Raw genomic sequence first — 26958 nt, forward strand, 5'->3', positions numbered from 1 at the left:
CTGGAGTTAATGGATTTCACACATGTGAAATTAATTGTGGGTATTATTCTGAAACAATTACCTTTTCTTGGAATCACAGTCAACAACTATGCTAATAAATCATGGTGCTGCTCACATTTTAATGATTGTTAGTAATCAAATGCATCTGTATACTCAGCCTGTTTGCTCACTTGAAGTCAAAATACTAAGGCAGAGCAGTGAGGTGTCCAAGCTCCCATGTGCCAAATGCACACCACAGACACACAGGGCTGGTCTGCTCCCTTGTAGCTGCAGTTGTAAACTGTTTGTGCCATAATGCAACCTTTGAACCCACATTCTCAGAAAGAAACTCATGTTCATGCATACATACTCCAAGAATTTTCTTTTTTTTTCTTTTTTTTTCTTTTTTTTCCCCTCCTTTCTAGTTTATGATGTCCCTCAGAACAACATTCAGCATGGCAAGTGAGATTAAAATATCTTACCCCTCTTTATCCTACATACTATGGAACACACAGCATTAGATTACAAACTATAAGTATGGTTTTATCATGGATGTACTTTAAGAAAACACATAATGAAGTTGGCATAACACCAATTATGTGCTAAAGGCTATGCATTCCTTGAGTATCTTTCACAAAATCAGAGCGGATCTTCCAGGATCCCCAAGGAACAACCCCAACCCACCCATCATGCCTACTGACCATCTACTGACCATGTCCCTCTGGTTCACGAGCAACCTCTTGGGATGATGACTCCCCTTCCTCCCCAGACAATTTGCAGACAGGTTGGGTTTGATACCAGAAAGTTTTCTTCTCTCCACACCAACCTCTATGCATGCTCATTTCCTGTCTTCCCTAGTGGCAGCACCAAGGCAAAACTCAGCAGAGAACCAGGTGTGCTGGGGAGAGCACATGCATCTCTCCTCCAGCCTGCTGTGCCTATTCCCACCTTCCCTGGACAAAAATCAACAAAGGCATGCACAAAAAACTCAACCCTAAATTTTTTTTTTTCTTCTCTCAATTGGAGAACATAACTTCTTGAGTTAGATCTCTGGTAGGAACACTTGTGCTTGCAAATTCCAGTTTGCTGTCCCTGCCGGTAAGCCATGCATGCCAGCAAGCCAATTTCCTAGAATCCACATCAGAAGACAACAACAAAGGGCTATAATGATGATCAAATCAAATTTATTTAAAAAGGGGAAAAAAATGACCTTCCAGAAAGGCTTTCTGCATTACTATCCAGATGCAACATGCCTCTACCTGCAGCCATTAGTATTCACTGGCCCCTATTGCCTTAAAAAACTCATTTCTCTTGACCTTCTTTGCTTTTTTACTGTAGATTATACCTAGTTGCAATACAAGGCATCCATTTATATAGTGTAAGCTTACACTGTGAGATATGATTCCAGATGAGGTACTGCCTCAAACAGAAAATGAAAAATATTCCATGCATTTTAAGCATGAAGCAAAGATCCTAAGTTACACAAATGGGTAATGCATTTCTTCTATTCTCTGGCAGAAAAGAGAAACAAAACTGGCAGCTATAGCAATTGGATAATAGTAATTATTAAGAGAAATAATTATACCAAAAACCTGTTTGAATTACATACAGGATGGAATGACTCAAGACGAGAAGAATTTAAAGTGATAACTAACACTTCAGCAAACCTTGCTGTATGACAGAAGACAGCAAAAACCAGACATATTTGCTGAAATCATTCCAGCCTCTGAAGTCTCAAAAATTAGCCTAAATGCAGCCATTCTTACTCAGTGTTGGGGTCCTGATGTACTCCAAAGGATTTCAAGGCAGGCAGTCCCCAATCTCTTTGCACATTAACTACACAGGTTGGCTTACTGGGCAGGCTACTCCAAGGCACACTAGGCTATCTGCAGCATCAGGACACAAGAACTATGTACAGGAAAGGAGAAGACCTTTGCCCAATCTAACTATAAACAAAGTGTAATAATGCAGTTTTGTAATGTAATAATTTATGTTCAGTCATTACCAGCCCACTTTCAGCTGTAAGTGGATTTAGAAAATTACATTACTGCGTTAGAGGTGAGAAATGAAGTAAGATGTTGCAATGGAGCCAGGTAGCTCTGCAGAACTGAGTTTGGTCTGAATTGGTCACCTCTGCTGGTAAGATCATTTCTGTGTGTCCACAGAACTGGTACTTCTCATTCAAGAGGTTTTCATTTCCAGTTCTGGTCACTGCAACAGCCCTCATCCTGTCATCCTGGCATTCTGATGCAATGGGTAAAATGTTCAGTTATTGAAATTATCATCCTTAAAGTCAAGGAAGATGCACCACATCTGAAGTGTTGTAGAAAAAAAAGAAAAAAAGATTCTACCGTTCATGGAGGTCCTACTATTGGATACCCATCTGCATCTGTATTGTTTGCACCAAACTCAGGAAAAATGCCAACTTGACCAATATGAAATGAAGTCGCTGTTTTCTTAATAACTCATGCTATAGTTACATCAGTATTTTGAATAACTTGCATCAACATGCTTTATGGAGAGTGTACTACTTGAAAAGCTTATCTCTAGTTAATATTTTGATTTTCACCTTACAATCATCAAATACAAAATCTGCCATGTGTTTCTCTTTCCTTACCAGGTGCACAGAATGGAAACTGTGTGCTCAAGGGCTCAGGACTGAAGATTAATTCATCAGCTCTGATTCAACAAATGCTCTTTTTTGTCAGATGTTGCTACTTGTCTTTGACCTCTTCTTCAAGGACAATTTCACTGTATGATCTGAATGTTAGATTTGCTACCATGTTCACAATTGTGAATACTGTACAAAACTTAACTCCTTGAAAGTCTGACAGCAGGTGAAAATGTAGTAAGGAAGCTGGAAAGGCTTGAGGATGCACATTAAAAAAAAACAAAAACAAAAACAAAAAACCATCAAAATACAGAAAAATAGTGTCATGCTGACAAGCAAAGTAAGTGCAACTTAACTTACGAAACCAACGAGGTTGCTTTTCCTGAAAAGGAAAATATAATTTAAAAAGATATTTTATAAGGGTCACAAATGTTGGCACCTAGCAGCACCTTCTCTCCACAAGACAGGGTGATGTTATCATCCCTATTTAAGGATGAAGACCTGAAACACAGAATGTGGTTGATGTGCTCAAAGCTGCATAGGGACCACCACGGCCTTGAGGTGAGTATCCATGCAGGACACCCACAGCATCAGCATAACAAGTATAATTCTCAAATACAATTCCCAAATATATTTCCCTAATTTCCCTATTTCTCTTATTACTAGTTGTGTCATGGTGGTAACTCTAAGACCACAAACAACACAATAATCTTATTGTAGTATAAGAAAAAAATCAACTAAAAAAAGAGGTATAAATCATGAGAAAGAAAAGATAAGCAAAAAACTACCTAAAATTAAAAGATACGTGGTTGACATGAAGGCAGTCACACCAGAATGTATTATCAGAGATGGATGGAGAAGAAACTGCTGTACCCCAACCATTAGGTCATTCTGGACCCTCCACAGCCATCAGATGACAGAAAGGGAATGAGGGCAGTGGAGAACCTTGTTAGCAGCCACATGAATGGGACAAACAGAGGATCAAAACTACTGGATGCTGCAACAGCTTCAGGGGAGAAGAAACAGCAGCAACATCCACAAAGCTCAGGGGAAAGAATCTTGGTATTTCCCCCCTTTGGCTTTCTGCTGAGTAATGTGGCAAGCTGGAACTGATGCTGCACATCTGAGGAAGTTAAAAAGAGGGAACCAAACTGAGTTCAATAAAAGACCAAATATTGTAATAGCAATTTGGGGGTTATTAATTTGTATTTTGTACGACATACTGTGGACACATATTTTCCTTTTTGTGTGCAATTTTTATTGACAACTGCATTATAAAAGCTGCCACGATTCAGCTTGACATGCAGCTTTTGCACAGTGGGAAGATGTGGCAAATGGTTTGTTTTTTTGCCTTGCGGGAAATTACTGAGGTTTTCAGGACCAGATGAGAAAGCAACTATTTTCACTTCGCTTCTATTGAAAAAGGTGAGTGATGTTTTTGGGAAGAGGAAGTTCTCATTCCAAGAAGTCATTACTTTATGCATCCTGAGTCCACTTTTGCAGCCAAGAACACTTACACCATATGTTACAAGGTTGTCAACTAAGCTGCTAGCAATGTTGCTATTCTTAATCTCCTTTGTTGGGGTTAAAACCTTCTGCAAAGCATGATCTACTTTGAAGGCACAGTATAAAAGTTTAACAGCACTGGTAATTAGTTCCAACAGTGGCATTTTCTGTGAAGCCCACAAGGGCCAGAGTTAGGGTCCATAAATTCTATTTCACTTGGGTCAACCATCCATCAGGTGATAACTACCACTCCCTGCTACGCACCTGGGCTGGCTGCAATGCAATTACCACTGAACATATCCTGACAACATGACACAATAGACATCTTTGTTTGGATGTTTGGCAGCAGGCTTTGTCTTACCATCAGGGGTGGACTTTGCATGAGTACTGTTAAACACATTTTATCATCATATTGGGAAATGTGTATCAAGCAAAAAAAAATGACACTAGCACAGCAGTGAGTGGGATTTACAACTCATGCTTCCCAGCACCTTTACAGCACAAAAACTGTTTATTAGCACAAGTTTTTCCTTTGTATGTTGTGTTTACTTGTTCCCAGCAGGGTCTGCTGATGTTAATGGACTCACAGCAGTACATTCTACTTCTGTTATTACAGGTCTAATTCAGTCATTAACATTTCATTAATGGACTGGCCTCCTAGCTGTTTGCATGGCTGTCTAGATATTGATGAGCTTTCTAGTACAGAAAACTTGTATTTAAGGCAGACTCCTAAAGGCTTTATTAAACTGGGAGTGAATCTTCATAGCACTCTGTCATTTATTTTAGAAGATAAAAGCCAAATCTTCGAACAAATTTACATTGCAAAAGTTGTCAGCACCTGAATAAAAAAATAAATTGCACGCAAAAATGCTCAGAAGAGGGGAAAAAAAGCACAAACTCCACATGCTCCATTACCTGGATGCATGAGTTCCAGCTCCTGCCTTAAAAGTGATGTGGCTCAGCACTGCCAAGTATGCTGTGCTCTACCTTGGAAGGAATTGCACTTCAGTGGGATACAAATTGATCCCTTTTTCCACATCACAAGTGTATTCTGCAGCTCCACTAGTTCACATTTTCAGAGTTTTTGAATTGGAGTCTTTAATCCTGTCCACAAACTTCTCTGTTGGGAACAGCCTTACTGGTGCCACTGGAACAAGCCAAACAGGGGCTGCTCAGAATAGCAGGGCATTAGTTGGGGAACCTCTGACATTATCATCAAAGAGGAAGACGACATAATTTTTAGAGTTCAGTAATTTTCTAGCATTATCAACAGTGCAGTGGGATCTAGTTATAAAACAATCAAGGTAATATCTGTACCCCAGAGGAAGGTAAGTGTCCTTAGAGAAATTGCTCGATGGAGTTATGAGGTGCTTCCTTCTACCACATCTCAGCTTTTTCTCCATTAAAAGGAATGTGCATTTTGAGGCATTTTGAGAAGTGGAATATACAGTATCGTATCATATGAGTGTCTAATGCAAGTACTTTGTGAAAATTACTAATTTGATATCATAATTATGCTTGCAATATAAAATTATTAAGCACTGTCTTATTGCACAGTAAATGGAACTTATATTGATGTAATAAAAGGTATTTCAATTCTATTACAATATCTTTAACATATTCTTTAATGGTATCCACAGTTAACAAAAATACGCTAGAGCCAGGAAAAGCCCAGTTGATGAGTGCTGTAGACTACAATATTAGGTCATAATACATAAAATTTGTGAACTTTCTTATGCACTACTTTACATTTATGAACACCTGCAACTTTTTTTGTTGCTTTTGACAGAGAATGAAATGTTAAAAAGTAGAAGTAGGATTAGAGGCTAGCCAGTAAAGTCTCTGGAGAAAGTTCTCTTAATAAATATGGCATTATACATGCCTTTGACTTCTGCTTTATAAATGAGGCTGTAAATATTATTGATCCTAAATTCATATTTTTTTAAAGAAACTTACTAGCTCAGTCAGTCAAGACTGCACCAGGATGACAAGAAAATAGATCTCTTATTACAAAATCTGAACCTTATTATCTTGATAAATGTACCTAGGTTTGAGAAATCAGGGTGGGGGTGGGAGGGATTTCAAGAGAAAGGAGGGATGTAGTGTTTTCATATAAATATGTTCAAGTGTTTTTCTTCCCTGTAGAACTGTCACAGCCCAGTATGTATGAACTACTTATTTAACAGTGGGGAGGGAAAAAAAAAAAATTGAGAAAGAACACCAAATTCTAAACATATTCATCTAGGTTTCTTTTGTCTGTCAGGGTAAATAAAATGAGGAAACTAAACACAACAACAGGGAGAAAAAGAAAGCAGTCAGCTAAAATGTCATGACTTGCTTCTCTGCAGGTGTCAACTTGACTTCACTGAAATGGCATACAACTTTGATTTTCTCATCAGGAAAAAATGTTTATTCCCTTTGCCAGACCTAGCAGATAAGAAACTACTGTGTGTAGCACTGCATATTTTGATACTGGGGATATCTGCACACAGCTATTCTTGAGACACATGCTAAAAATATTTGGTGTGCTTTGTGTCGAATTGTTGTCATGAATTATTAAAACGAGCTGTTACGTTTTCATTAAACTGGCAGTCTTAATAATTTAAATGCTGGTCTTTAAAACACTTACTGTATATTGATGATCTTCACAGGAAGAAAGAGGGCCTCCCAATTATTTTACATCTTGAATTTATTTATTTACCTGTCATGTGCCATTATGCATTACTATACGCCCATATTATTTCATCACGAGACACACTGCACTGCTCTTCATTTGATCTGTCATTGAGAATTCAGCAGGCTTTTAATCCTGCAGTCGGTATTTCCAGTCACAGGAAACTTTCAGAGGGTTCAAGAATACTACATGGTTTAAGGTTCAATTTACTTTAAGATAGAAGGTAATAAAACCTTCAGGGCTGTTAGATAAGTGCATGGCAGTTTATAGTGAACCAGTGGTCCACTCTGATGGCAACCTTCTTGCAGCTGAACAACACCTGATACTCAGTGAAAACCAAAGAAAGATGTGAAAGTGTTCACAAGTTGCAGCCTGACTTCAACACTACACTCAAATTTCTTCTCAACCATTTAGAACTAAAAATGTATTTGCTGTGGTGACCATGGCTGAAAATGAAATTTTGGAAGGCTTGTCAAATCACGGAGCTTTGGTAATCACCTAGACTTCAATTACACTGTGTTAGGTCTTATACAGGACCATTTTACTGCCTTCAGGCACATGCCTCCACAACATGTGTTTGTGATGGCCAGCAACACTGGAAGCAACTGTTCTACCATGGAACTGTGTTCAACATCTGTACCTCCCATGATCACCTGAAGACCTGAAAGTGGCTACAGAAACTTTTAAATACATACATGAATAAATGAACATTCAACTGAACTGCAATTTAAACTTCCTTTTTTTTTTTTTTTTTTTTTTTAGGAGGACGATCTCACTTGTCAAACTCTTGTCTTTTTCTTTATTCTCTGAAGAACTGAACAGCTCACACTCCTGTGCATGAACTTAGCAGGCCTTAATCTTTCAAAACAATTTTGCACAATTTCTGTGAGGAAATTATATGGATTTCATGAGTTAGGTCACAAGCCCTGTAAGTTTGTACCTATCTGCGCAGATCCCACCATATTCCTACATGCATCCAGCCCAGATTTTCATGTTAACTTTTTGCATTACTTGTGGAAAGTCACTTAGACTCTTTGCATTTCTGCTTGACTGTGAAATGTGAATGAGAGACATTTAAAGAGTTTAAAAATTCAAGTTCTTGCAATAACAACAATAAAAAGAGCTTTAAATTTAGAAGTCAACACAAAGACTTCAGTAATTATTCAGCCGAGTTGAAAATCTTGCAAATAAAGCAAAGTTAAAGCTATAAGGTAATATCTACCATCTCCTATCTTAGCTACAATAATGACAATGGCCACTACAGGGCTTTAATGACCATTGTAAGTGTATTTCAATATGAGAAACAAATACATAACATCATCCTCATTCAAAATATTCCAGCTGAACCTCAGATAGTATTGATTTAGACTTTCCCCTCTTTTGGTTTCACCTCTAGATGAAACCCAAACTTACTTGCGTGAGAACTAACCTTTTTCTGACCAATTAATCTTCAGTCTGTTAACCATTTCTGAAACAATGATCATCAGCAATTAGCTTACAAGAATCATAAGAAGATATTCGCCCAAATGTCATTGAAAAAATACCAAATTTTACTGTTAAAAGTTCAAAGAACAATTCAACTTCATAAGTGTTTTTCTTTTGCTGAATTAAAACTTTCATAAACAAATTTAGTAATACTTTTTTTAAGAAATAAATTTTCTGACAAGCAAGACAGCTTTTCCAGAATAAGAGAAATACCAAAAAGTTTAAATATAAAAGAATAATGTATGAGAAAACAATAAATAATAATCTCATTTGCATTTGTAGATTGTACAGTTCTCTTAATTTCTGTGGACCTCACTTGATTACACCACAAAGCAACAAAATAAGAACTACCTCTCCACAATGGCAAACAAACTCACAGGACTCACAGCTATATACTCAACTCCTATAGATGAGCTAGATACGACAAACTTCTCAAGTTTTAGGAATCCATGTTCATGAGACATGATGATGTGTTACCTAAGCAACAGCAACACTCATTTTACACAGCACAACCACAGCAAGATTTCAAAATATTAACTTCTAACATCACACAAAGCATAAATAATCTTCATTCTTACAAAGTTTAAAGATGCATCATATTTCTTTCCCACATATGTGCTGGTAGCCTCATAAAACATACCATGTTTCATTATAAGATTATGGGCTTGAGCATATATATCACAAAATGTTAACTACTGCAAAAAGTAAGAAAATAGATTTTGACATTGGAGAATTATTTTTCTACTCTCCTGTGCTTTTGGATCAAAAGGCAATGATACTTGGCTGGTTAATGTGGCCTGATTCCAGGACTGCATACCATAGTGAGAGATGCCAAGAACACTGATGCCACATGAAACAGAAGTTATCTTCTAAAAAATTCATAATGATCACGGGGCAATTTGTATTTTAACTGATATATAGCACAATCTCATTTAGTCTCCTTGTCTGGTCAAGAGCAATTTTCATTTGGGCAACTGAATTCTGTTCTTGTTAATAAGATGTATGAGATGCTGTGATCACTTCACAGTGTAGCATTTGACATCTCTCCCATACCACATCCATTGAAACACATGGTTTTCAGCTCATACTGCCCTATGGGGGTCACTGGGTAATGGTGAACAATCATGAAATGTGGTTTCTCTCCTGCAGACAAACTATTAAGTGCTGGAATACAAATGTATATGAAAAAGACCATTGTTTTTGTCCAGTTTGCTTATCACTAATTAAAACCACCTATATAAGTAAATCCTGTAATCATTCTGTCCTTCATTATGAAGTAGTTGTGCACTGCTTCCCTTTTAGTTAATTCACAATACAGACTGCTATTGTTTGGTTTATTATCTTCCTAAAAGGACAGATGATTTCAGATGCACTGGATATATAAAACAGTGGAAAAATAGTAACGAAAGCAAATTTGTACAGAATATCATTACATTTAATGTTTGTGAGTCTATTTCTATTTATGAGACAGAGAAAACTCAATTTATCATTCTTGTTCTAAGATAAAATTCCTCCCTACTTCTGTGAATACCCAGAGTCACAGCTTCTGCTGGTAGTTGAGGATCCCTACTGATGAGTTGCCAAACTTTCTAATTTAAGTATCAGTAACTGTTTTGTAAATACAATTAAAATTTCTTTTTTATGTTTTCATTTGAAAGGTTTTGTTCTTATTTATTCAAATAACAATATAAATTTAAACTCCATACACACATTTCTTGGTAATTATTAAAAGTCAGATAATTACACTCTACAATGAATTTCCAATACTTTATGAGTTCTGCAGTCTTATTTTACATCAGAAATGTTCTTTCAAAACAAGGAAGATGCTGAAATTGCTATCAGTTATCATATGGGCTTACATTCCACTCTCTGAAGTTGTTATTGGCTTATTTTTAAGTTCAACAGTTGGTGCACTTCTAAGGAAAGTGGCAGAGGAATCAGTGATGTGAAAAGTAATGTTTCACCAAATTAATAGTTCATGTTATTGAAAAAAAATTTTATGCTAATTCCCTGTGAGTACAAAGTCTGGCAAAATAAATATTTTTTTTTATATTACAGAACTGAAAACATTCAAAATCCAACCAAAACTCTTTTAAAAATAATATAAATAAGCTGTATCTCACCTGTAGTATCCGTGCAAATGCCCATATGCCTGCTAATCAAAGTGTTGGTAAACAAAAACCTTCACAATCTTCTCATAACATGAGAACATTTAAATAACTCCTGACAGATAAAGAGTACCTTACAAGAGAAAAATTTGAATTCTATGTATAATACAGCATACCTTGATGATAATGTGTTTAATAAGCCCAGCTCCAGGCCTGGCCACTGGTGGGTTTCAACTGATGACTGGATAGGATACAGCTATCACATCAGATGGAGCTGAGCTACTTGGAGCCTGTCTCCTTGCTGAACAGCAGGTGATTCCTGCATGATAGGACAGCGTGAGTTTAAACAAAATTAAATCATAAAGAACTTGTTTTGCAAGTGGTACATGTGTAGATAGCACCTGTGAAACTGGTTTTTATGACAAACTCTACATATGAAATAAGTGGGCACTTTCAATTACACTGCAGGTGTTACAGGTTCTTATTTTCATAGCATGACAATGGGTCAGAACTTCCAGCTCTTACACCTAGTGCAGCATTTTCATCTGTGCAAACTACTTCTGCACTTCTGCACTAGCAGAAATATCCTGGCATGGTGTCACTCTGTAATGCATTGAGTTGGTGTAAACTATAGAAAAGATGCAAGGCTGCAGAAGAGTGGACTTGTTAGGAAAATGCATACAGCAACATACAGGAAGTGTCTGCATTTATTACCATAAAAATACTTGAACTAAGAAAAAATAAAAACAAAGCTCAGAGGAAAATAAAAGAGTATTATCATTTAATGGATAGTTGTATACAACTTCCTTCAGACTATAAAATAAAAGAAAGCAGCTAAAATGGAAGGGAATTACTGGTTGCTTTAATCTATGTTGAAGTTATTACAGCACTGTTTTTCCTAAGGAAACTGTGGAAACCTTGACATTTGGAGGGGTGGTAAAATGAGGTTCAAGAAGGTACTGGAAATATAAAATATGAATCAGGAGATGCCAGAACAGATAACATCCCAGCCTGCATCATCATGTTTTACAGTCATACGTTCCAGTGACACATTCCATATGATACCTCTACTCATGGCTGTGGCTTTGGGCATCAGGGTCCCTCTTCCTCCCAGCTAGGAGATAGGAACTGCTCAGCTGAGGGCAGTAAAGCTAATGCTGCCACCTCTTGATGATGCTCATAGGGATTTAAGAGAGGAGCAAACTCCAGCCTTTCCAGATCTGAGGCCTCCAGAAAGACACTCTGGAAGGCTGCACAGCACTACAGAGGTGGAAAGGGAACTTTGTCAGGATTTTAAAATATTTCTCAGCCTTAGGGCTGCAAACTTCCCATGGGTTTTCCTTCCTAGCACGTTACTCCTTTTCCCTCATAAAGCACTGCTTTGCGGGTTCATCTATTCTGTCTTCAAGTTTCAAGGCAAATGCACAAGACACTCTTTGGTTAAAAAAAAAAATCTTAAGTGGACCATAAATAATGACAAATGTTGGTGATGGGGAAAGATAAAAGTGAAGTTTGACCACCACTAGTGAAACAGAGGACTGTAGCATACAGGTTTAAATACAAGACAATTCTGTCTCCATAAGATTACAAGAAGAGGTAAATTTCACATCTCCTGACTGGAAAAAGGGTGTTACAGGAGTGTATTCTGAACTCTTCTCAGTTAAATTTTGTTACAAATTAAATATGAGATTTATTGAGAAGCTTCATGTTTAATAAAATACTCATAACAGCTTGTGATATTTCACAGGATAAACACACAGCAGTCCTCATGGCCTTATTTGTATAGCAGATCTAAGAATAACAAATCGTTCGTTTGATAGCAGAATGACAACAAGTTGTTTCAAGTCATAAAGAAGTACAAGATAAGAGTAAAAATGACAAAATCAGGATTTGAGGTAATAGTGCAGACAACATTTAACTCTAAAATGACGTTACACCAATCCAAGCACCATTTAAACTCCAAAATCACCTGAAATGAGGAGATAGGAATTTCTACATTTTCCAGCCATACCCACAACTGTTCTTTTATTTCCTGCACAGCCCACAACATCTCAATCCTCTCACGTAATTCAAATCTAATAAAAGATTAATATCAGCTTTGAACACAGTAACATATATGCATCTGAAGGCAAAACACATGCGATTCTTCATCATGGCTATCTCTCTCTCTCTCTCTCTCTCTCTCTCAAAAAAAAGAAAAAAAAAAGGAACAGAAAGTTCAGTATTCCTCAGAAAGTACTTTCTTTCAAAACTTAAGGCTCTCTGAGTATATTTGACTACAAAAAAATTGCTTTCATTTTTGGAAATGCTGAGAAGGCAGACACTCTTAGTGAGGTCAATGAGACTTACTGATTACACAGTGTTACGGAAAATTAGGCTACTTATTTGGGAACTAAATATGGATTTTAAGAGCATTCAGTGAAGTCATACTTCTGAGTATTTTGGAGCTGGCCTCAATTTTATAAAGAAAAGTTTGAGGCATCGAACAACAACTTTTCAGAAGAACAAAATATTTATTATGTTCTTCATAGCAATTAAAGGCAATTCACATGATCGGAAAAAAGGATGACTTTGAAGAGGGATGGTTACTGGCTACACTTCCATTTTTTCTTTAACAAAACATCATTTTTCAGTCTGCTCAACATACTTAGGATGGCTCCAGCTCTTGTCAGCTTTGAATCCATGGTACCTGGAGAACAAGCAGTATGACCCGAGGGCAGAATTTACACCACCAGTGCTGGCCTCTCACGTGTAGGACAGAAGAGCAATGGGGATGAAGCAGCTTAAAGAGAAGGGACAAAAGAAAGGGGTGCAAATAAACACTTATGTTTTAAGGTCATAGTAAAAATTCAAAGAACACCCTCTACAAATGTCATTCTCATGTGCTTTATCAGGGAAAGTTTATTTCTGATGGTTGCCTAGCAGGAAACGGAGTTGTTGATATTGTTTAGATGCTTGATGTTCACAAAATTAATAAGAAAAACTGACTAAACAATTAAGAAAAAGAAGAAAGAAAAAGAAAGAAAACCTCCAAAAAACACAGCAAGACATTTTAAGCTAAAACAACTGCTATTGCTATCAGTTTAAGTAATCACTTTCCCAGCTGACAGATGCAAAGCTCTCCATACAGATAATGACTTTTCCAGCTGACAAGAGTCAGAGAACAGGAAGTGTATGTGGGGATAAGTGTTTGGGAATTACAGAACAGCCAAAGTTTGCTGCTACCTGTATTATCTGAAGAAGGTTAGTTTATTTTTACCTGAAAAAGAAGACATATTTTTACCTGAAAAGCAACATTGGTAAATGTCCAAAATTCCTCTACTGCAGCCATATACTTTCTTCTGGTGCTGACTAGTTTTTGTAACTTTTTTATTTTCTGTTTGAAAGCAAAAAAAAATGACATCAGCCAGTAGTTGCAGATTTCAACAGTGCTTTTGCAGGGCAGGGAGAAATGGTACATGCTGTATTGTTGCTGTCTGCACTTCAGCCAAACCTGTTCCATGACATTCAGCAGTGTTGGAAGTGCAGTGCCTCGTAGCTATGAAAAAAGAGATCCAACGTCTTTTAAAATTATAGCCAAAACACAGAAGTGGCAAAATATACATTACATTATAATTCACCATTCAATTAAAAGGCTACTAGGTTCTGTTGCCCTATTTAATACAAAATATCCAGTTTTTGAACACTGGGAAGCTTTTTGGGGGGTGTTGGTGTTGTTTGTTGAAAATGCTCCAATACTTTGCAGATAGAGCTGATTTAAGAGCCATGCAAACAGCAACACTTCCCAGGCAGTATAGGAGACCTCTCTTGCCCATAGTGGACAGCAGTCTGCTTAATATTGTGTAGAGTGGGGAGAAGAGGCCACGTGCTAGCTCTCCCTAGAGCTGTCAGGAGCAAAAAGCTGAAAATCTGATGGCAGTTTCATGACTCAGTCTTTTCCTGCAGACCAACATTTCACACACCAACTTCTAAGTTACCCTAAAATAACAGAATCTCCATGATGTATTAAAGTAACTCAACCTGTTGGGCTGATCATCATAGACAGTTATAAACCAACATCATAATTTAGCGTTTACCAGAAAAGCAAAGTCTGAGGAACTTCAGTTTTAAGTCTTTAAAAGTATCGACGTAAGCTGGCACAGATGACTGTCAAGCTGATATAAAATGAACTATTTCTCTTTGAAATGACAAACTGAAATTTTTATTAGGTTTGACCAAACTGGAAGCAAAATATTGTTTTGGTTCTTTTATCTTATGCTCCTTATCATGCAATAATGATGCATAATGAAAAAAATCAATTTTATAGAAACCGAAGAAATAAAAATGTAAAATGCTGTATCAGTAGTCTTCATCTCAATGATACCCCCACATTACAAGAAAAACTGTCCATTTTTCAGTTTAACTCTTGTTGCAGCCTTAATATGTCTACTTCTATTTCTTTTCCAACTACATTTTTTCTTAAGTCAAACTTCCCACTGTCATAATAATAGATCAAATGGGAGGCTTGAACTCCTCTGTTTTTTCTCTTCTGCTTGGAAAACACTGGAGGTACAAAACAGCATACACGAGAATAGTAACACAGTATGAAATATGGAAGGAAGATTAGCTAAGTAAAATCACAAGAACTAAAGGCTGTGAAATCTGATCTTTTAGAAAAAGAGTATATATGATGAAGAGAAATAGCACACAGAATACAAGCGTGCACGAGTTCATATTCAGCACTCCCTTTTTGGTGCAGCTCACACATCTGCACACACAAAACTTTTTATTTTCTTCTGCCTCTGTAGCTTTAGCATACATTCATTATAACAATACATCTTTTTTATTAATCCTACTGCAAGGAGAAAGGAGAGGTGATTGTGGCAAGGTATGGAAGCTCACAGATAAGCTAAGGGAATGTTAAAGAGCAATATCAGACTTTCACAGATACAGACATGGAAAGTACATTCTCTCACCAAGCAGCATTTCTGACTGAAGCGTGGGGTAGGTCTCACAGCACACACTAACGAGAGGAAATGCAGTCCAAAGGTCCACATATTGTTTTATTTACTCTCTGAAAATTAAGCTTCATTGAAAACCTGCTTTGGCCTCACACCCGTAGCATCACCCACCAGAAACTATTACTTTCCTTTGAAACGTGCCTAGTAAACTTTAAAAGGCTATCCCTCCAAAATCAGAGCATATACAAATACTTAAGGGGTTAATAAACTCTTACAGTATACCAAAATCACAAGTTTTATACCTCAGCTCTGTACAGTTGGGGCTCCTAAGAGAGGTGTAATTGCATTGTAGTAAAGTTAAGGTTTGATTTAGGTTTCTCCATCGGCAGAATGAAGTGTGCCTTACTTCTCAGGTGTGAGACTTGGCCGTGCTGCCTTTTGCAATATATTATCCCAGCACTGTCAGAAAATGCTCAGCAGCGCCAGTTCTTACTAAACTGGGTGTGTTATAAATCCAGCATAAGCAGGGGATTTCTTATGCCAACAATGCTTCTCAACCTTTACCTTATTACCACACTTCTTGGCTGCTACGAGATAAAAATCTTTTAAGCTTTTTACTGCTTGTGTGTGAAATCTCAGATAACGCAGCCAAATGCAAGAAAAGTTCAGGGCTGTTTTATGACTCCGTTTTATCAAAAAAATTTGATCTACAGAGGCTTGAACGCACAAATTCATTGCTGTTGGATGAGGTCAGAGAAACCACACCCATTCCCTCAACAGACCTTCCTTTTCCTTCAGTAGACAACTTTACGCGGGCTACAGAAATATGCCCTGTGAGACGAGAAACACGTGCCCTTGAATTGAAGGCAGTGCCAAGGAAATAGGGAGGTTTTAAGGTTTTACTCAGCAGACCTGTGTGCCTAAGACACATTATCTGCGAGTATGGGAGGTGAAGCCCCCTCCGTAATGAAATTCAGCTGAGCAGGAACTAACCTAGAAACACCAGCCGGAATGCTGAGGGCTAATGACAAGACAGGTTTGGCACGGAGGGATACAGGAAACAAAATTGCTACAGCGAAGATTTCCACAGAAAAATGTTAATTGTTTTCTAAGAGGGAAAGTGTGGGACATGAGGAGCGGGAAAGAATGGCAAACATATGTCAAGCAGCACACTGTATTTACCTTTCATTAGCATGTCTTCCTAGGAGCAGGCTAAATATTCTAGGAGAGGGATGGGATTTTTCTTATGTTAACTAATCCAGACAAAAGTGAATGGAGATTTGCTTTCTTCAGCATTCATTGATATTAATTGCTTTATTGAACTAGCTGTGGGAACACGTATTTCCCAATGCCAGCATAAAGGATCATTATTTATAAGCCAACTGATCCCACAAATTCTACACTTAGCTCAACATTTCCGCTGGAAACACTGAAAGAATCTTTTAAAAAAATCATTATATTTCATACTTTACACTAAAGTGCACCAGCAAAATGATACAGGTTTTCCAGGAAGAAGAACAACTAATTTTTAAGTCTCACATAACAGATTCCGAATCAGCTCCAAAATGCCGTATATTATTACATTTTTCTTCCATTCATTTTTCATTCTTTCCCTTTTCCCCTGACTTACAGGTGTCCTTAGTTACAACCATCAGTGAAAACAAAACACATATGCAGACTATAAATCTGTATTTGTGTACTGATTCATAACAGTAAAATATCTTTAGTTCCTCCTTCCAATTTCCTTTCTCTATCCGATTCATAATTGTACTTGGGTTTAGACTTTTCTGTCCCAGAAGGTTGGTTAACAACAGAGTCCAGCACAGGTTCTGGCTTCAAAATATGTATTAACCAGAAGAGACTTCCAAGTAGAACAAAAGTGACTAAATAAAGAGCGCAACCTTTAATCAAAGTGCTAAGTTGTCACTGTGACCCGCTGGAGATGGATATGGACGACTCAGTCCATGAGAGCTTGTGCAAAAACACACTGCAACAGTTGGTGACATCAAATTATATTTCTTAGCACCAAGGAGTTAATAAGCTTCAAGGAGATATCAGCAATGAATGTTGTTATTTTATTCTAGTATTTCCTAACAATGCTTATGACATATCTACCGTTAAGCTCAACTTTGCTGTTCAAAGATCAATTTAGGAGCTCTATGTGCTGTTTTAAATCATAGCTGGGCTAAACTTGGTATGTAAATTGCAAAGTGATAAATGCTTGTTTTTCTCATATTCCTTTCTCTTTATATCACAGTTGGATTCCTTCACTGGACCCCCAAAAGTAATCACTTTTTGGCATATTTTAGATGCCAAATATTTAAGCTACAAAGGAAGAACTAGGTTTTAATTTACAGTTGCAATCATTCAATCCACACAGAGAAAAAGCACTTTTAGCTGCCTGATTAGAAAGATGACATTATTGCACAGACTCCGGTTAAAGAAAATCCACAGGGGGAAGAATGGTTTGACTGGGGCAAGAAAACAGCAGGGTAGAGTCTGCATTGAAATAACCTTGGCCAGGTAATACACAGGTAAGTGTGCCTTATTAATGCAAAAAGCATAATTCAAAAAAAGAAATTAAGATATTTGGCATAGATATACTCTAAGATTTGTAGAGTAAAAGTGCTCTGTGGCTATATTAACAGTCAGTGCCTGATCGTGATAAATGTGGTGTTAAACAGATGCCACCAACTGCTCTGAAGCACTCTGGCAGAAGGAAGCAAACTGCACATGAAGGAGAAATGTGGCCATTCTTAAATAAAATATCTGTTGAATTCATAGTTAAGTAACCAGATGGAATTTCAAATTTTCAGGATGGGGGAGACCAAACAAGCTTGTTCAGACCGGAGTTGACCTACAAATGGCAGTCAGGACATTATATGTTGTGACATATGGTGACCAGGACTTGAGGGTCACAACTTTCTCTCTTTGTGACACAGCAAAGGGTAAAGAGATTGGAGAGCTTTAACAGAGAGCAGAATCCTGCAACTATCGAGAGAAACATACAGAAACTATCAGCAAGCATAAAACAGATGGTAGTTATATTGCCAATAAGCCTGAGTTTAGAAAGTGTACCAATCATCCCTAATGATTGCTGGGGAGAGGAGCTATGAAAGAAATGCAACGGTTATGTTGAAAGGGGGTAAGTGCTACAGAAGCTTCTCAAAATTGTAGTATAAAGGGCAACAGTTTGCTTACCCAAAATGGTAAGAAAGGAACATAAAGTATACTTCTAAAATTTCACAGTCTCTCCCTCAACCCTCTCCTATATTAATACAATATGATGGTAATACTTCCTGGAAATCCAAATATATGAAGCAAAATTTCAAGTTTAGGACGTTAAATGGGAGATGGCTATCAGAAAGGAAGGGAAGCATTTAGGATCCTGCTCCCTGTCATTTCTTTTAAAGAAAAGAAAGAACTTTTTAGTTCTTTCCTTTGTTTCCATAGCTCTTCCTTTCTACAGAGTATTTCAAGGTTTCAGAATCTGTTATACTGAAGATTTAATGAGTGTATGTTGCCAATACATGGCTGAGCTTAGCATTAGTTTTGTGTCTACTTACGAATATATGTGTGCACATCTAACGTGAAGGATGACCCAGGTATTACTCAGGTGGAACTGGTCACACTTTCTGTTCAGTAGAATTGTTCTAAGGAATCCTGAAAAAAATAAAATAAAACAAAATCTTTACATCACTTATTTGAATTGGGCTGGCGTGGAAAATCATGTTCATATTGTACTCATTTGTGGTATGCTTCTCAGGAATTTTAACAGATGACAATTCAAAGATAAATTTGCTTTAAAAATAAATGATGAAAAATAACTGGCTTCTCAGCTCTTATTTCATAATCTCGAAAGTATGTTCAGATTTATATAATTAAAGTAGAAAATAGAAGTCTAAAAATGAAATCTGGTTTTGCATTAGAGCAGCCAGCATTAATAGGATTCTTCCTTTGCTCCCTATGTTTTCTGCTGCAGAAGCATACCCCTTTCCCCAGCTTGGACAAGTCACCACGAGGGGAAAAGCACAACACTCTTGACTGGTTTGGGCTGCATGTCTCCCCAGCCTGATTCAAGGTGGCCTTCCCCTTTACATATGTACCTTAATCAAAAGATACGTATTGGGAAGTCCATGGAATATATACGTGCTCACAACTCAGCAGGTACTGCTGAGCCACAGCCTACAGGTGGGAGAGCGTATGCAATTTTTTCCATTATAAATGACCTCTAGCTGTGGCTCTCAGTGCCTGTTCCCTTCTTTAATTCAGATTTTAAAAATAAGCATTATTTTCTTTCTTTCAGACAGCAATCCTTAGCAAGTTGGGGGTGTGATACTATAACAGAAAAACTGTACAAACTGCTCAAATTTGATCCTGCTGAGTGAGGTGACATGTAGGGGCTAAAGTCTGACTGCAAATCTTAAAGTCAGCTGTACCTCTGAAGTCAGCAAACTGCCTTGCTTGGCAAGTTCCAGAACAGCAACTCACATAAACTTATGAAGGCTCATTTTCTCTAAGCTAAGGTTATCCACGTCAAATTAAATAGCCCCTTCCTAGCCCAAATTCAAACTTTTTTATAATAATCTGCTTCATGCAGATCATGCTTCAAATTCAAATATGCCTCGTGTTTCTTCTGAAGACCTTCAACAAAAGCCTACAATTCTGTAGGTAAGCTCCCTCTACTTTTTCTATCCTACACCACTAGGCTTCAGGTATCTCCCAACACAAATAAATCAGGCAGCGGAGCATCAAAAACAGCAAGAGAAAGGAACAAAACAGTCCTGGTTTTAGCTGCAGAAGCAAAAAATCTGCAACTACATGACACTGCAGTTTGTTGCTCACCTGAGTAGTTTTAGTACAAAGAAGCACACCCCTGAAAGAGAAACCTTAGCTGGCAAATAAAAACAGTTCAAAAGGACTTGCATTGAAAGAAGCAATTCAAAAACACAGAATCAACTCTTGCTTCTTTATCTCTCATAGGCGCCAGCTCAAATCCGAAATTATTCATTTGGATTCCATTCTTTCACCAGCTCAGAGGGGTTTAAAACACCAATTTGGAAAATCAAAAGACTGGGTTAATACAGACATGCAAAGTAGAACAATAATATTTAAACTAACATCCACATTAAAAAACAAAACAAAACAACAACAACAAAAAAAACCCAAACCAAACAACAGAACTTATGTTTTCCTACCTTTGGTAAATTGACTTCCAAGTCAATTCAGTGAAAAGGGAAATAATCAACAGTGGGACTGCCACTTTCTCCTTTTCAGTAGGACCAGCACAAATCCTATGAGTCCTGGAGGAAAAGGAATTCCTGCTTTTAAACAAGCCCTTCCATAAAACAATCCTATCCTATATAGGATTCTATATGATCGTATATCCACCTATCCTAGGCTCATTTCTGCCTATCCTTTTATTTTTACAGCACTATACCTCTCCTTCTGTATTATTCACTGCCTCTTTATCTGTCACAGTCCTGTGACACAATTCACACCTACACTTGTGTGTATTTATGCCATGTCCAGTCCAAGGCTCTCTTCACCTATTTTTCAATATCTGAGACTTCCATGGTGGCATTAGGAAGTCAGCTCTATGAAGAATGGCTTCCAAGGTGCACATAAACCCATTTATTGACACATTTTAAAATGATTGAGAACTGTTAAGCTGCAAATACTGCTAATATGACTGATTGGGTGATGTAGATAGTATATAAATCACCACTTGTCACACTCTGTAACTGTGTCTATTTTTTCATCAGATTATTTGTATCAGGGTATCTGTTTCCATGTGTGTTTTTACAGGGTATTACGACAATAGGACTCTGTCCTAAATTGTAGTCTTGAAAGTTCCCCAAATAATAATAACACTAATAAAGCTAAGCAATTGTTAAGGTGGACTAATTTCTTAAACCATGAATGCTTTGATTGAGTACTGAGTACAGATTGAGTACTGAGCACTAGCTCATACAAATATTTCCTCTATATGCACAACATGTGAATCTGACACCAAGCAAAGACGAACATCCAGTACATTAGGCAATAGAATTAGGTCTCAAAACATCTTGTCAAATGGCAGAAATTACAAAATTACATTTAAGCATAGAAGGAAAAGTGCAAACTTTATATTTAGTTAGGAATAACCAGTATGCATCAGGAATAAATGAAGAACAGGGAACATCATGTTCTGCATTACATGATCTTGTGCTCTACTGGAGCAAGCACAAGTGTCTGAAATGGACCTCCAGATGACATGCATTTAGTAAACCACAGGTCAGGAAATACACAATGGATTATCTGCTGTCAGGAGCAGAAAGAAGCTATGAATACTTTCCTGAAACTTCAGAAAAAAAAAAAAAAAAAGAAAAAGAAAAAGGGAAAACTGTTTGGCTTTATGGGAAAAAAAGCACTGAAAATGAGAAACATTTTCAGCAATTTCATTAGGATTTACATCTTTTAATGTGAGATATACTTAAAATCTATTTTTAACCAAAGAATCTTATTAAAGAAAGAAGACTGCCTGGTTTACTACTTGCAGTTGTTTCAAGCAGTGGTGGTTGATGATGCTCTTTATAAACAAAAGCAAATAAATTTAAACAAGCCAAAAGATGTTTAATGTAAAAAAAACTGTAGCCTGAGAAAAAATATGTTGTTGTGGATTGCATATTTTACATGCAATTTATGCTGCAGTTTCTCTTCATTAACTACATCTCGCAGATTTTTCAAAGCAGCAGCATGAATATTATTAACATGTGTTAAAAACGTGTTTAAAATAATGTATAAAGCTTTATGTTTCAAGCCAAAGTTTAGGTATAATGAACAAGGGTGTCTGTATTGCATATATTGGTTTGTATGCATGTTGATAGATAAACCAGACTACGTGTCTACAGACACATGTACATATATATATTGCTTTAGAGTTCGTGTTTTAATTAAACTGAACTAGACCTTAACAAGAACATCCAATTCATAATTCTCTCATTCCGTTCTATAGATTCTTATTAGTTAAAGCAGAAATAATCCATTCTGAAATGTGACATGCAGAAATTGCTAATATCTTCTTTCCTTGTATTTCTTTCCTTACCAGTGGTTTCCATTTACTACAAGAATCTCAGAAAATGTCCTGAAGCCTTCCATTTTTCCCAGCAGCACTTCCGCATTCTGTCTCTCTTCCAAAATTGCTTTTGCTGTCACTGTATTAATAATAGAAAATTATCAACAGTGGCTGATAAAGTACTTGAAAATTACAGAAATTAAAATCGTTTAATTTGAGCAACTGATGATATCCAGTATCACTGCATCAATCCCACAGAATCATAGAATCCTAGAATGTCCTGGGTTGATAAAGAATCACAGTGCCCATCCAGTTCCAACCCCCTGCTGTGTGCAGGTCGCCAACCAGCAGCCCAGGCTGCCCAGAGCCACATCCAGCCTGGCCTTGAATGCCTCCAGGGATGAGGTATCCACAGCCTCCTTGGGCAACCTGTTCCAGTGCATCACCACCTTCAAACCACTAAAATCTCCACTTCAGTGTATAACTTAAATACAGCACCTTTGCTGTCAAAAAAAAAAACCAAAATACCAAACAATAAATAATTGCATAATCAGATTCAAATGCAATGTTCTGAAATAGCACCTTTTGACATTTTAGGTATGAGACTTTGAAATACTCTCAGCACTGATTAAATTTACTCCCACTGATGTAAGTAGGAGTATTATTAGGTCAACTAAGTGTTCTCACAAAGCCTTTCCCACTGTTTAATGTCAAGTACTAACCTGAACTCTTTATCAGTAGCATGCTGGGATTTGGTGTATAATATTTTTTCAAAGAAAAGATTGTCTGAAAAAGAAAAAAATGTCTGTGGATATTTTCTATATTTCACTGAAGAAAAAAAAAAAAATTACAAACCAAACCAGGATTTTTTCTTTTTTCTTTCCACGGGGAAGAAAGTAAAGAAAAGGAAAACCAAAATAATATAATGTAAAATGCTTTCAGGGTGCCCAAATGTTAATTCTTATGCACTTCAGATACTTGAACAAAGAACCAAGACAAATTCTATCCATCTTTTTGGAAGATACCTTTGTGGTTATACTATAACTGTTTGTCCTGTTAGAACAAATTAGCCAAATGGAAAATTAATAAGTTCTTCTTGATGAAAATTTCCATTTGGGAATAGGTTGTATACTGATATATTACTTGAGTTTTATATAAGGAATATAAAATGGAACAGTAGAAATTCACAGAGGTACATAGCAGAAAAAAAAAAGTATGAATGAATCACAAACTATATTTTTCCTTGAAGAAACTTAATAAAAGGCCCGTAATAAATATTAATATTTCAAATAGCAGAAAAGTCCTTCTCCATCTCTTCCACATTCACATCAAACTGATCTTGTAGCCTGTCCTTCTTTTCAGAGTACATCATTTTTTGGAACAGGTTTGCATCTTACACATCTCTGCACTGGTATTTATTGCCCATGTGCATACCTGTTCACTGATTTGGCAGAATAACAACAGCATTTCATCAGTTTTCAGTGCTCTTCATTTCATCATGAGTTGGATGCTTGCATTTCCCCTTCTCCTAACCCATCCAAACATTTTTTTTTTTAATTTGGTATAATAAGCTTCCATCTCTGCATTACCACGTGATATTTTGCATGCAAAATATGTAAAAATAGATTGAAAACTTGCTGGTATCAGTTTCACCAATTTTGGCACAGACAAGTTGAGAACAACTGATAGTAACTGTTTGACTTTTTGGACGTAAAGATTCAATAATTTCTTGGAAAATGTGTGGTGAAATCCTGACACATGTGCAATCTCTACCAAGGGCACACTGGTAAATAAATTTTAGCTCTTCCGGCTTTTTCTTTTGGTTAGAAACATTTGTAGCATTGCACCATATAAAGGTAGGCAGGCCAACACACTAATTCATATTGTGAACCTTACCCAGGTCCTACTCCCAACTTATTGATAACCTGCTACAGGTTAAGAGCCAAGAAGAGAACAGTGAGGATTCTGGTTTTGGCAGTCTTTATCACAGAATCACAGAATTGTAGGGGTTGGAAGGGACCTCCAGAGATCATCGAGTCCAACCCCCCTGCCAAAGCAGGCTCCCTACACCAGGTCAGTACTAAATGTGCGAAGTGCTGAGCACCTACAAAAGTAACATAAAGGACTTTGTATCACCTCTGCCCAAGGAGATGTGAGAAGCTGTTTCTCTATGACTTCCTTTTGTTTGTTTAAATGGGAGGATGGGAGAGCCACGGGTACCACTGCAGGGCATGACCCACAGGGCTAAAGCCTTCATTTGGAAAAAAAAGAAAAAAAAAAGAAAAAAAAAATTAAAAATCAAAATATTTACTTTTTGAAGCAAAATGTTTTGGATTTCAGGTTTTTCCTAAAAATTTAACTTTTTCGTCTGCAGAGAAAATATGATAATCAAATAAAATTTTGGCCAAAATATTGAAACTCAATGCCACTTATCGAGGCTTGAATACTGTTCTGTTTATCATCCTAAGAAAGGAAATAAGATTTCCTACACTCAAAACGACTGGTGATATGTCTCTGTTAACCAAGCAAGTAGGGGCCAGGGGTTAAGATTAATGAAACACCATCTGTCCAGTCTCTCCCCTTGTTCTTTATGAACAGATTCTTTCATATGCCCTATAAGAGCGGTCCACAACTATTGCCCCATACCTAAATAACTATTAAAAAGCACAGCACGGAAAGTGAAAGGATGGCTCTTACAAAATGAGAGAGAGCACTGTCCTAAATGTAAGTCTGCAATGCCCCAGCGTTTGCAAGAGAAAGAGAAAGAGGGAAGGAATAGTTTGTTCATCTCCTCTTTATTTTACAGTCTTAACTGTGTGTGTGCTCATTTGACAAGCTGGTTCCTAATTTCTCAGCTGGTCCAATTTCCTCTTGCATTGGGAAGGTTTGAACTTTCAGAAAGCTCCACCCCAAGAGTAAGTCCCCTGGTGCTGACCAGAGAGGGAAGTCTCTGCTATAAGGTTGCTCAGAAAACAGGGCTCTGATGTAAATCCACTCTTCTTAAAAATACTGGTAATCCCATGTTGATAATTACTCTGTTGGGAAATCAGTCATTTTGAAGCTGTGTTGGCATTAGATAAATGCACAACTGGAAGCACCAGTTTAATTCAGCTGGAGCTCCACAAATTTTGCAGGTAGCACTGGAAATGCTCCTGGCAAACCAGGCTGGGACATCAAACTGGGGTATCCCAAGGCTTCAAGAAAATTAATAGATGGATTCAACAGTGCATCCAAAATTTGCATGCGTATGCAATGCAACTGGTCATAATACATCTACGACCTGACTCAACTATCTGAAAAAAAAAAAAAAAAAATAGCATCACTGGTAATCCTAAATGAGACTCAAAACAACCTAGCCCACAGTCAGACTGTAAAACATCCTGCACTTCTCTTTGCTCAGTGAAACCTGCTTCATTCCAAGTAAGTCACAGCACAGAACGAAAGTCCAGTCTAAATTAAAACACCACAGATGAATCATAGCCCCCCAAGCTTGAGCAGCAAGCTGATTTTCCATAGGAGCTCTAGCCTAACTCCATCCCATCCTGCTTCAGACATCTGACCTACTAGGGCTGAGACCTCCCCAGCCATGGGCTGCAAAATGCCAATGCCACTAATGGGCAGCTGGCCACATGTGGATCTCTGGGTCTGTATGTCAATTAGTTTATAATTAGTAAATTAACTGTTTAGTTGCTTGGTTCCAAGGGCAAGGAACGTGGCACATATAGCACCTTGATAGCTTCCTGGCCTCCCTAGGAGCAGAGTGGGGTGTCTGTATAGTGGAAGACAACCTTGATCCTGTTCAGAGCTGTGTCACAGACTGTGCTAAAGATGTAGAGGATGGGTAAGCATGTACCAAAAATGCACATGGGCAAGTGGGTTGAGTAGTGTAGGCATGGGCTGGGACGGCTCTTTGCAGAAGGGCAATGGAGAGAAACCAAGAAAATTAATCCTAATTTGGGTGACATACGCATTTCTTAAGCTAGGGGTACATTGATGCATGCTGAATTAAGCTAAAGGGCTCTCATTAATGATAATGCGAATAGGGTGTATAGGGCAAGTTACTACTTTATTATTTCCTTATAGTTGTGTTAATTCTACTAACCCTGGCAAAGCGTAAAACCATTAGCGATGCTGTCCTCTGTTCTGCATTGCTAAGGCACCATGACTAAGTGTGAGCGTAAACAATGAGACTGGAATGCTTAAACTGGGATCCTTCTGAGGCTTCACCCATGACATAGCTCCAGCATTAAGTATGAAGGGAAGACTAGAAATGAAAGGATATTTATTATAAAACAAGAGCGTTTTTTAGTACCCGCTTGGACATGTGACATTATTTGGAGATGTGACAAGACTTTTTATAACAAGATTTCAGTGGTGTGCACTGGAGTTGTCTACTGCACCATGCTTCTGCATTTCCTAATCACTTATAGCAAAGACATGATTCAGATCTCCCAAGTCCTTTTTAATATCCAAATATATTCCACTGCCAAACCAGAGATGTACCCAAACTTCACACCAAGTGATAAACAGATCATTTTACCTTTTCTCACCTCACTCAAGCTCCTCTGATATCTTTGTTTCTCATCTTCAGCATCATT

The sequence above is a fragment of the Centrocercus urophasianus genome, unplaced genomic scaffold (assembly GCF_019232065.1).
Source record: "Centrocercus urophasianus isolate 14NV4802_14NV808 unplaced genomic scaffold, USGS_Curo_1.0 seq_28, whole genome shotgun sequence".
NCBI lineage: Eukaryota > Metazoa > Chordata > Aves > Galliformes > Phasianidae > Centrocercus > Centrocercus urophasianus.